The sequence below is a fragment of the Vulpes lagopus genome, chromosome 19, assembly GCF_018345385.1.
Source record: "Vulpes lagopus strain Blue_001 chromosome 19, ASM1834538v1, whole genome shotgun sequence".
In the NCBI taxonomy this organism is placed as follows: Eukaryota; Metazoa; Chordata; class Mammalia; order Carnivora; family Canidae; genus Vulpes; species Vulpes lagopus.
Genome location: NC_054842.1, coordinates 51,518,859 through 51,531,306, shown reverse-complemented (window position 1 = coordinate 51,531,306; position 12,448 = coordinate 51,518,859).

Here is a 12,448-nt window from a genome sequence, read left to right as displayed (position 1 = left end):
ATGACAGATACTATGCTCGGACATCAGGGATCAAAGATGACTAGTAAATTGTCCCGCCTTTAAGAGACTCAATAAATAAATACACATTGATCCAGTAAGTAAATCAAAACATAAAGCACCTCCTATGTCCTGGACTAGGGATTCGGAATGCTAAGCTGATCCAAGTGTCCCAGCTTTTGTGAAATTTATATTCTAGTAGAGGAAAGAGATGTTAAAGTCTTTTCTTAATTAACTAGGAAATTGCCATGTGACCAGTACTACAAAGAAGCACAGTGCATGGAGATTGTGAAATGAGACATCTGACGTGGTCAGGAAGTTAGGGAGGCTGACCCGAAATCTGAAAGACGAACAGGAGTTTCTAATCTGTGGCAGTGGCGGAGGAGAAGCTGATAAGAAAGAGCACAGTGAGAGAAGATCTCAGGGACACAGCCCATCAGAGAAATCAAAACAGGCCACTGTGTCCAGAAAATAGCAGCAGGGAAAGGAAAACCAATGAGGGTAGTGAGGCTGGGAGGTGAGCAAGTCATGCAGGCCCAGAGGGGGAAGCTATTGACAGGCTTAAGACAGAGTGACACAATTAGATCAGCATTTATTATTATTATTATTATTATTGGAGTATAACTGACATGCAGTGTTATATTAGTTCTGGGTTTATAACAGCGATTTCAACAATTCTTCACATTCCTCAGTGTTCACCACGGAACGTGTAGTCTCCATCTGTTGCCATGCGATGACATCACAGTGTTGTTGACTCTAGTCCCTATGCTGTAATTTTCGTCTCTGTAACTTATTTATTTTTTATGACTGGAAGTTTATACCTGTTAATCTTCTATATTTCATTTTTGTAGGAGCACTCTAGCTGCTGTGTCGAGAGACATACTGAGAGCTTGGAAGGAGGGAGTGGCACCAGAAATGGAGATAAAGGGAAGGCCAGAGAGATAATTTTAGGAAAAAAAAAAAAACAAACAACCATTGCAGGGAACTCACCCTTGGGATTATGGCTCCTGTGGGTCGGTGGCAGCACTGCTCATGATGAAGAGAACACCAAAGGGGGTGAGGTTGATGTGGGGAGCATGACAGAGACGGAGCAGGAAGCAGATGACCCTGCCTGGAGGGAGTCAGCAAACCCTCCACGGAGGAGGTGCAGAGATTCTGGGCCTTGAAGAAGGAACCAAAGAAGGAACCCACTTTTCTTCATTTACACTTTCCCACTTTCTCAGTCGAAGAAGGGAAAGGGCATGTTCCCTAGTCTTAAGGAACAGCATATGCAAAGATTCCAGATCAAAGTTAAGAGACAACACAAACGGGTGAAGATGAGAACAAGGGCCACTTATTTTTAGAGCACTTATTTTATTTGTGCTCTGTTCCAAAAATTATCTTTCTTTTAAAATATATACCAGATTTTAAAAAAAATAAGTGAGTGTCTTAATCCATTCAGGCTGTTGTAACAAATCCCTCCAGAATGGGTGGCTCATAAACAACAGAAATTTCTTTCTCAGGGTCCTGGAAGTGAGGAAATGCAAAACCAAGGTGCCAGCAAACTTGGTGTCTGGCAAAGTCTGCTTCCTGGTTCATGGACAGCTGTCTTCTTGCTGTGTCCTTACGCGACGGGAGGGATGAAGGAGCTCTCTGGGCTCTCTCTTATAAAGTTACTAATCTAATTCATGAAGGCTCTGCCCTCATGACCTAATCACCCCCCAAAGGCCTCACTTCCACATACCATCACTTTGGAGACTGGGTTTCAACATGTGAATTTGGGGGACACAGACTTTCAGTCTATAGCACCAACGTATCACCAAGCCCCCTCCAATGAAGAATTTGGTGCTCCAGCTGCAAGGGGTGCTTTAGGTAGACACCCTTGCGCTGTCACTCCCCTCAAGGATTGCCTCAGGAGGGTCAATGTCACAACTCTTCCTGAAGCATCTGACATCTAATGATTGGTTGCTGGAGGAATATAAAGACCTGGCTCTTCACGCCCAACCTAGGACTGAGCTTGAGGGGCCATTCTAGCTCCAGAGCTCCCCTTGAGATCAGCTGAGGCTGTCATTGGAACTGCATCAAGGTCCAACTTCTCCCCCTCCCCAATCTTGATTGCTCTTCACTCACTTCCGTAGTGTTGATTTTAAAGTTACTCCTTAAGAAACGTTCTGCACCTTAAGTTGTCTCAGAGTCTACTTCCCAGGAAGTCCAACCATATTGAAAGTAAGTAAAGGCATAGGGAAAGAGAAAACAAGACAGGAGGAATAGTCACCAGGATGAGCTAAGTAGGCAAAATGCTTGCCACGAGGTCCTACTCACTAGCAAAAGGTAAGCAAGGTTCAGAGCAGACCCCCTGCTTTCATGCGAGCAAATTTAAGAGAGATGCTCAGTCAGATTCATGAGTCAGTTTCCCAGATTAAATATAAACCAGGTACCCAGAGGAAGAAAATACCCCCAATACTGACACCCTAGAAATTTTTCCCATAGGTCCTAACAGAGAGAAGCCTGCAATACGTCAACAACGGCCCCTGCAGCAACTTCTTGCTGGACATGTCTCCAGAGGCAAGAGAAACAAAAGCAAAAATGAACTATTGGGACCTCATCAGGATAAAAAAGCTTGTACACATCCAAGGAAACAATCAACAAAACTAAAAGCCAACCTACTGAATGGGAGAAGATAGTCACAAATGACGCATCAGATAAAGGGCTAGTACCCCAGATCGATAAAGAACGTATCAAACTCAACACCCAAAAAACAAACAATTGAGTCAAGAAATGGGCAGAAGACACGAACAGACATTTCTCCAAAGAAGACCTACTACACATGGCCAACAGACACATGAGGAAATGCTCCGCATCACTGGCCATCAGGGAAATACACATCAAAACCACCGTGAGATCCCACCTCACCCCAGTGAGAATGGGGAAAATCAGTAAGACGGGAAACAACACATGTTGGAGAGGATGTGGAGCAAGGGGAGCCCTCTGCACTGTTGGTGGGGATGTGAGCTGGTGCAGCCACTCTGGAAAACTGTGTGGAGGTTCCTCAGAGAGTTAAAAATAGAGCTGCCCTACGGCCCAGCAATTGTAGTACTGGGTATCTATTCAAAGGATACAAAAATGGTGATCCAAAGGGGCACCTGCACCCCAGTGTTTATAGCAGCAATGTCCACAACAGCCCAAATATGGAAAGAGCCCAGATGTCCTTTGACTGATGAACGGATGGATAAAGAAGATGCGGGGTGTGTGTGTGTGTGTGTGTGTGTGTGTGTGTGTATGAGGGAATATTACTTAGTTATCAAAAAATGAAATCTTGCCATTTGCAGTGACGTGGATGGAGGAAGAGGGTATTATGCTAAGCAAAATAAGTCAGCCTGAGAAAGACAAATACCACGATTTCTTTCATATGTGAAACTTAGGAAACAAAACAGATGAACAAAGGGGAAGGGAAAGAAAAATAAGATAAAAAGAGAGAGGGAAGCAAACCATAGGAGACTCTTCAGTATAGGGAACAGACTGAGGGCTGCTGGAGGGCAGGTGGGCGGGGGGATGGGGTAACAGGGTGTGCATAGCCTGTCATTTATCGTGAAATTCTGCAAAAGAGAGCCAGCCATAAGCAATAATACAATACGCTTCTTTAAAAAAAAAAAAAAAGGCTCAGCGGGGAGTCTGCTGGTCTCCTTCCTTCTCTTCCCCTGCCCCTGCTCATGCTCACCTGCTCCTTCTCGATTAAATAAATAAATAAATAATAAATAAATAAATATAAATATATATATATATTTTTTAAAGAAATCGCTACTTGTTGAGTTTTGAGAACCATACCAAAGAAAGACAGAAGAAGTTGTTGAGACGCTCCTCCCTTCTTGGGCTCCATAGCTGTGTGAGTGGGTTTTCTTCACCTGCTTCCGTCAAAAGAATGCACCGCAAAATAATAATAATAATAATAATAAATAAAATGTAAAAATTTAAAAAAAAATACACTGCACTGCAATACACCGAAGGCAGAAACAGACTCCAGCTGTCTTCCGTTCAGCCAGCCATACGGGTGTTTGCAGAAATGGAAGACAATGCCACTTTTCTCACTGAAATTTTTTGTTTGGAAAAATATATTTTATAAAAAGTATGTTTTTTTTTGTGTTAACACGTAGCAGGCTTATCAGGCTTCTGAAAGGAGTTAATAAATGCATTTTTAATTTCTCGGTTTTCTGGAAGAGGACATGTTGATGGATATAACCCACATAAACAAAAGCTCTTCAGCATCCTCGGTAATTTCTAAAGGTTTACAGGGTCCTGGGAACTGAATGCTTAAGCGCCGGTGATGTTGACTATACCCAAGAGCGGAATTGCCGGGTTGTAATTTATCTTTGCTAAGTATTTCCAAACTATTCTTCAAAATGATTGCATCTAACTTCCCATTTGCACTATATGAGAATGCCCATGGCCTACATGCTTACCAGCATTTTGGAATTGTTTCAAGCTTAAATCTTTTTATATCTCATAAGTGTCAAACTGTTGTTTTGATTATATTTCTCTGATTATTGGTGAAACTATGCATTTTCCCTGTATTGTCTCTACAGATTTTTCTTTTCTTTGAAAATCCTGCTTATGGTTTGTTTTTTTGTTTTTGTTTTTGTTTTTTGCACATTCCTCTATTGAATTGTCTTTTCACGTTAATTGTGGGGGGGGGGGGGAATCACATTTTCCAGACACGTATCCTAGTTGGTTTCTCTCCTTTTTTCACCTTTAAGTTTTTAATTTTGCATTGAGATGTAAACTGCATGTAATAAAGTGCACGTATTGTAAGTGTTGAGGTCATGAGTTTTGAGAATTATATAAGCTCATGTTATCAACACCCAACACAAGATACAGAATATTGCTCTCATTCCAGAAATTTCCTCATGCTTCTCTGCAGAGGCAACCACCATAGATTAGCTTAGTCTTTCCTATGACTTCAGATAAACAGGGTCATATCTGATGTGTTCCTTCATGTCTGGCTTCTTTCTCTCAGCATGTTCTGACATTCCTCCATGTGGTTATGTGCATCAGGAGCTCCCTCCTTGCTATTGCCTGATACGGTTATCATATAAATATACGCAACTTCATTTATCCATCATTCAGCAGATACATATTTGGGTTGTTTCCAGTCTTGGGCTATTATAAGTAAAGCTGCCATGACATTTTGAACATTCTTGTATGTGTTTTTTGTTTTGTTTCATTTTGTATTTTTGGGTAAAATAACAAGGAATGGAACAAAACACTTTCTAAATGTGTATTTGACCTACAAATGTTATCTTCCATGTGCTTTAATTTTTCTTTTCTTTTTTTTCCATCTCTTTGGAGATGTCATACATATGCTCTTTGTCATACATAAGCTCTTTGAATTTATCTCTTGGCTGCTTATCTCATATACCAAGTTTTCATTTCAATGATTATATTTTCATTTCTAGGGCTTCTCTTTCACTTCTTTTTTGAATCTTCTAGGTATTTTAAAGTAGTATCTTATTCCTTTCTCTTACTGGTTAGTCCATTATTTTAGTTATTTATTTATTATTTAAAATAATTTGTTTAAAATATCTTGTACTCAATATTTTCATTTCCTGATTTGGGAGGAGCTTTAATCACATTGTTACTGTTGCTATTAACTCTCAGTCTTAGTAGGTTATTTCCTCATGGTTTATAAGCTCATGTTGGTAAAGTTTATCTGTAGGATTTAAGCTGTTATTTTGATCATGTAGGTATATGTGTGTGTGTGTGTGTGTGTGTGTGTGTGTACATATCTATCTAATTTTTTTTTTAATTTACTGTTTTCCATCCCATTCTGAAACTGGAGATGCACAGTGATGCTTGGAGCCTGCCACAGGCAAGACTCAATCTGAGCAACGGGTAGGATTTCCTAGAGGTTCTCTCCATCCTGGAAGCTTTGCCCCTGGTAGTCAGGGAGAGGGGGACAGCAGGGAGACCCAGCTGTCACTTTGACAATGCTGGTACCCATCATAGTAGCTGACCCCCATTCTGCACACTAACCTGGATTCCCTGAGAACCTGAGAGATTTCTTTGTTGAGAGAAGGATCGGCCCCTTTTGAGGGTGGAGGTGCCCCTATATTTGAGTTTGGGGATGAGAAGCCCATTGCACTCCTTCTCCCCTTTGCCTCTATCCACAACGTGGGATCACCACACTCCACTCTTCATGGGGCTGCATCAGGGTGAGAGGTGACCAGAATAGCCTTATGGGGGAGTCTTAGGGGAGAGCAGAGAAGGGAACCCTTAGCGAGCATGTATGGCTGCCAGAAGAAATTTTTTTCACTTTCAAGTTCTACCAATTAGCAGAGGAGCTAACAAACAAGAACCACTTTATTTTAATATCTTAACTTAGGATTTCTGACCACTCAGTGTATGTAAATTCAAATCTCAAAATCATGTATAGGCACATCTGAATTCTTTTTTTTCTTTTTTTGACCCAGAGCCCAGGTAAAGCAGGTAAGTTCTCTTGTGTTTTTTCTTTGCCTGGACATCTTTTTTCCGGTGGTATAGGTGTTTGAGAGTCCTAGAAATTATGTAGAGCCTCAATTCTACCTCCCTTCCATGCTTCAAGGCCTTGTCATTTGTCCCCACGTGTCAGAAACCCAAAAGGTCACCAAATGTACCCAAAGTGGGGTTGGGGCTAGAATGAGCACCACCTCATCACTTTTGATGTTTGGACGTTTCTCCTGTTTTCCTAAGAGCTTGATAATGTTTTTATTTAAATTTAAGTCAGTTAACATACAGTGTATTATCTGAGAGCCTGATACTTTAAAGATCATCTGTTACATTTGGTCCATCATTTCTAGGCATTTTGTATGAATTGATTCCGCAGGGCACCGAGTCTGTTATGATGACAGAAACAGAAGTGCGGGAGCTGTTGTTTCCACCCCCAAAGTCATCAGTGAACAATGACCACTATTATTTCTGCAAGTCAGAAATCAACTGCTTTATGATTAGGAAAGGGACACTATCCAGATAACAGAGACATACATCTTCCCCAAATCTGAGAAGCTCCTTCCTAATTCCTTTACTTTATCAGGTTCTAAGGGTTCCTGGATTACTGAAAAAGTTGATAAATGTGGAAAGCATCCTGTGGGAACATTCCAGGAAGCTTAATTGGGAACAGCACAACATGGGGCCATTTGAAGTGATCCCAGATCTCAAGCAAATCCCATGTTCTTTCAATGTAAGAACACACTCGCACCAAGGTATACTCCATGGCTTTTTGTTTTGAGTCAAAGGAGCAGCTGAGCCAAAAAGAAAAAGGAGAAAAGATTAAATCCTAGACTTACCAAAAAAGTCATAAGTTTCCTAATAGCTCTCATAAGACAGAATTTGGGAAAGAGAATAATATTAGTTTGGAGAAAGAGTGCTCTGCTGAACTTGATCATCTAGCAACATGCTGAGGATGAAGACTGTGCCATTTCCCTATAATCCCCACCCCCACATGACATGTTTTCTTTCCTAATTATTGTTTCAAAATCAAAACTTCTGTGTTAAAGGCCTTTTATGAAATGGCAAAATAAGAGAACAAGCATAAACAAGTGGTCAGAGAAGAATAATTTTTGAAAGTCTCATTTATATAGTTCTAGAGAAAAAGATCAAGCCATTTGTGGCACAAAAATAAAAAACAAAAACAAACAAAAAAAACCCAAAACCCTGTGATAGTGGCTGCTTCTTGATAGGAAGGAAGATTCCCTATGATGACCAAACACTGAGTTAGACCTGAAGAATTTTCAGGGGTGGGAGATGAAATGGGAGGAAGGAGAGTAATGTCATGAAAAAGAGTCACTCGCTACGGAGTACATCAAAGCAGTGGTCAGTGGTCCGCCAGGAATCACACGCTGCCCCGGGCTCAGCTGGGCAACATTATGATGCTTTGTTCCTGGCGAGCCACCCCTGCCCATGCAGCCTTTCTTGCAGTAATTCTCCTTGGGGCCCTCCTCACATACTACTTCCTGCCCCACCCACCCCACATGCCTGCCTCCTACACTAGAACACTCTGTGTGCCCCGGGGTCAGGCAGAGAGGCTGGGCGATGGGGGAGCTAATCTGGGAAGATCCAGCAGCTGCAACAGGAGCAGATGGGGAACTTTATCAGCAGGATCCCAGAACAGAGAACAGGCAAAGGTTTGAAAGGTAGACAGCTCTGCAGTCAAAACGATGGCCCAGCCAAAGAGAGTGGATTCTGAGACTCTGACCCCTGGGAGGAGCGGTGGTGAGGGAAGCCTGGTGGGACCCCAGGTCAGAAAACAGCAGGATGAAGCAAGAGCAGAGGAAAGGAACCAGGAGGACCCGAAGGCCGTGAACTGAAATAGACCCCTAATGAGTAGAGTGGTCACAAGGATGGAGACAGCAGTCTAGACGCCAGATCAAGGATTCGTGTTGCAGGGAACTCTCTGAGACGTTAACAAAGGCTCCTCCGGAGCATCCTTCCCCAGGGCTTCTTTCTGCCCATTACTCTTTATGATTCAGCAAGAACAAAGAATCAGATTCTTGTCCATGAGTTCCAAAATAGGCTTTTAAAATTCATAAGAGAAATGATCTTATTAAAAGCCAAAATATTTTCACTTGTATGAATCGGACTTCTGAGAGACAAAAGATTGTTTTGGTTCCAAAAGCTTGGCTTTGAATATCAGGACCCAGTGGTCTGAACAAAAAGTTTATACTATAGTCAAAGTTTGTACTGTAAACAATAGAGCTGGAGAGATTGTGGGATGATGACTAAGCCATTTCCTCCTCCCACTGCAGCCACTGCCTCCACCCCCAAGACGAGGGGAAAATCTCACAGGTTGGAGGAAAGAAGATACTTGGGGAAAGCAAGTAAGACATGAGTCATCAATATGAATTCCTGCGAAAGAGGCCTCTGTGTCTTGCACATCCCGGGTTCAAACCCACGGTGCTGGAGTCAGGACCTCTAAGAGCAGGCCCAGATGGGTTTTTAGGAGCACCTGAGAGCCCAAGAAACTTCTGCCTCACTTCGCAGGCAGCAGCCCAGGGACATGGAGCAAATGAAGGCCATGGCAGGATCACAAGCAGCCGCCAGTGCGCAAGGATAAGGACCGGGCGGATGGAGTTGTCTGTGGATGCCAGCGGAAGACGGATGAAGAGGGCTGTCCAAAAACTCACTCTCTTCCCCAGGGCCAGGATGAAAGAGAAACCATCGTCACCCCAACACTCAGCTTAGATCACCTGGGGGAGACAGAGATAAAACGAATTGGTTAAATCCTTTGTCCTGCCACAGGGTGGACATGGCGTGCAAGGGTGAAACTAGATTTAGGTACATCTTTGTCCCCTGATTTTTATGACCAGTATTTATACCTGTTAAAAGATCTAGATACAAAGTAACACTGATTTAATGCTGGGTCTCAAAAAAAAAATAAAATTAAAAATTAAAAAAAAATGCTGGGTCTCCTAGAGTTTAGGGAACTACACATGGTGTCTAAACTGTACAGGGTCCAGACATAGACCTAACCATACACCAGAATTTAACATAAAAGCTACAGTTCAGGTGTGCCTGGGGGGGTCAGCAGTGGAGCACCTGCCTCTGGCCCAAGGTGTGACCCCGGGGTCCCAGGATCGAGTCCCACGTCGGGCTCCCTGCATGGAGCCTGCTCCTCCCTCTGCCTGGGTCTCTGCCTCTCTGTCTCTCTATGTCTCTCATGAATAAATAAATAAAGTCTTTAAAAAAAAATAAGCTACAGTTCAGACCAGTGAGGAAAAGATTATTCAGTAAGTGGAATTGGCATAACTAGGAACCATTTAGAAAATAATTAAGGAAAATCTCCATCTTGCTCTTTATACCAAAGTAAATTTCATAAAGATCAAAGATTTAAACCCTGCAAAAAAAAAAAAACCCCACAAAATAACTATGATAACACTTGAAAACTGGATATATTTATTTATAATATTAGAATGGGGAAGATTTTTCTGAGAATGACACAAAGATTGAAGTATAAAGATTGATAAATTTGACTGCATTTTTAAATATTTCCGTACAATAAAATGTAATGAACAAAATCAAAAGGTAATCGGTAAACGTGGAATATTATTTACAACCCACATTGCAGGGCTAATTTCCCACACTTACAAAGAACAGCTATAATCAGTTAAGAAAAAGATGACCATAGAGCATTAAACAAAGGACATGAACAAGAAAGGCAGAAAAAGATACAAATGGCTAATGCATATTTAAAAGAGGCTCAGCCCCATTAATGATTAAAGAAACGTAAACCAAAATAACGGTTTTTTTTTGTTTTTGTTTTTTTTTTTTTTGCAACAGTGATCATTTTATTCTTTGTAGGTACCAATGAGTATAGGCGCACTTAGAGGAAATGGAGAAATCAGAAGTTTTTATTGCTAATTTTCGTAACTGAGGCATTCTAGCCAAGCAAGCTTACAAACACAAATGATGATAAAAACTGAGGAAAGATTTACGAATCTTCTAATTAAAGGTAATTTCTCACATTTTTTGACCAAAAAATGTTACACTAAAAAAAAAAAAAGTTACACTTCATTTTCAAAAAAGCATATTGTGAATGCATTCGTATTTGAAAATAACCTGCTTACTCTGAATTTCACAATGTTATTAAAGGAATCAGTGCAGGGCTCCCCGGTGTTGCTGCTCTGCGACAGCAGGACAGCACGCAGCAGTTCTCTCAGGAATTCCTCCTGCCTTCTTTTTTGTGTCTATGCAAACTATCAGAGTCTTGCTCCTGGGTCATTGATATTTCCTTCTGAAAGACGCACAGAAAAAAAGCTCAATTCTAGTGAGCCAAAATAACCTTTTCTAATCAATGTAATTGGCAAAAATCTAAGCTTGATAATACTTTTGCTAAGGCCACGGGCCCCAGACATCTTCATACACCTTTGAGCTAAGAGTGGTTGCTATGATCTGTCAACGTGTATCCAACGATTTAATCCATGATCCTTTTTATTCAGCAATTGCAGTGCTGGGAACCTACACTACAGATACACGTGGAAAAGGTCACAAAATAGGTTCATTGCAGTATTGCTTTCAGTTAAAAAAAAAAAAAAAAGGAAATTCTCTTTAAGTGGGGATCTAGGGAAGGGATTGCTCAGGACAGGCCAACGCTGTTGCAGGAGCCTGAGGGGGAGGAGAGGGGTCATGTCACGGACAGTAAACTTGACTTACATCAAAGTCAAATTCATTTTTTTTTTAAGATTTTATTTATTTATTCATAGAGATGCAGAGAGAGAGAGAGACAGAGACACAGGAAGAGGGAGAAGCAGGTGGCATGCAGGAGCCCGACGTGGGACTCAATTCAGGGTCTCCAGGATCAGGCCCTGGGCTGCAGGCGCCGCTAAACCGCTGAGCCACCCGGCCTGCCCCAAAGTCAAATTCAATTCTGCTTCTCAGCTAACAAAATGACCCCCCCCCAATCTTTTATTTGTGCCATGAGGTTTTTGTGTTTTCTTCTTCACTTACTCAGCCCCCAAAATATGTATTAGAATCCTACTACGTTCTACGCCTATTTTATTGTGTCTGTCGTGGAGCTGGAGTTTGAGGGATTGGTATAATCTGAACAAGCAGAAAAGGCAGGAAGGTGATTACAGGAGGGGAAACAAACAGGAGGCCGTGGAAGTTTATGATGCGCTTGACGAGCGACGTATGGCACATCTGAAATACAGCCTGGGAGGAGGAGGGGTAAGATGAGAGATCAGCCTGTGGCCAGACTGTGCGACAGGAGCCCTTGCCTTAGCAGCAGGTGACCGTGACCATCCCTGCAGCCAAAGGCAGGGGGGAATGAAGAGGCAAGGAGGCAAGGAGGCTGACTAGCTGGTTGATGCAGGAGGTCATGAGGTCAGAACAAGGTCAACAGTCCTTGGAATGGGGGAGGTCAGGAGGGTTGGAAACCATTTAGAGATGGGAGAGACGGAAGATGGCAGCTTCTCAGATGTGGAAAGGGGGGCAGGTGAAGTCAGTTGAGGCAGCGCTCGCAGAAGCTTGGGGTTGATAGAGGTGGGAGGCCCATCGCAGGGGGCGCGAGCCGCTCTACTAGCCTAGGCTGCGAAGGGTGGATGTGGTTAAGCTACAGGAGCCTGGGAAGGAGGCGCTTGGGCTGCAATCCGGGAGGCCCGCTAGGCTGGGCAGCCCCCCAGCTGCTCCTCGAGTTCAAGGCCCGACAGTCCCCGCAGCCCAGGTCGCTTCCTGAGGTCAGCAAGCAGGTCACCCTTCCAGCGTCCTTCGCCTCCTTTCGCGTCCCCACGAGGGCACATTGTCCTCTCGCAGCATCAGAAGAGGGTGACTATGGTCTCTCCATCTCCACGGGGCTGCGCTCCCCGTGTGTGGCCACAATCCTTTATCACCCTCTCGTTGGTCTCTGTGCCTAATTTATGAATTCAACGTTATCATGTACGTGTGCATGGGGCGGGAAGAAACGTAGTCCATGGAGCGTTCAGGGCCGTCTCTGGTTTCAGGCATCCAC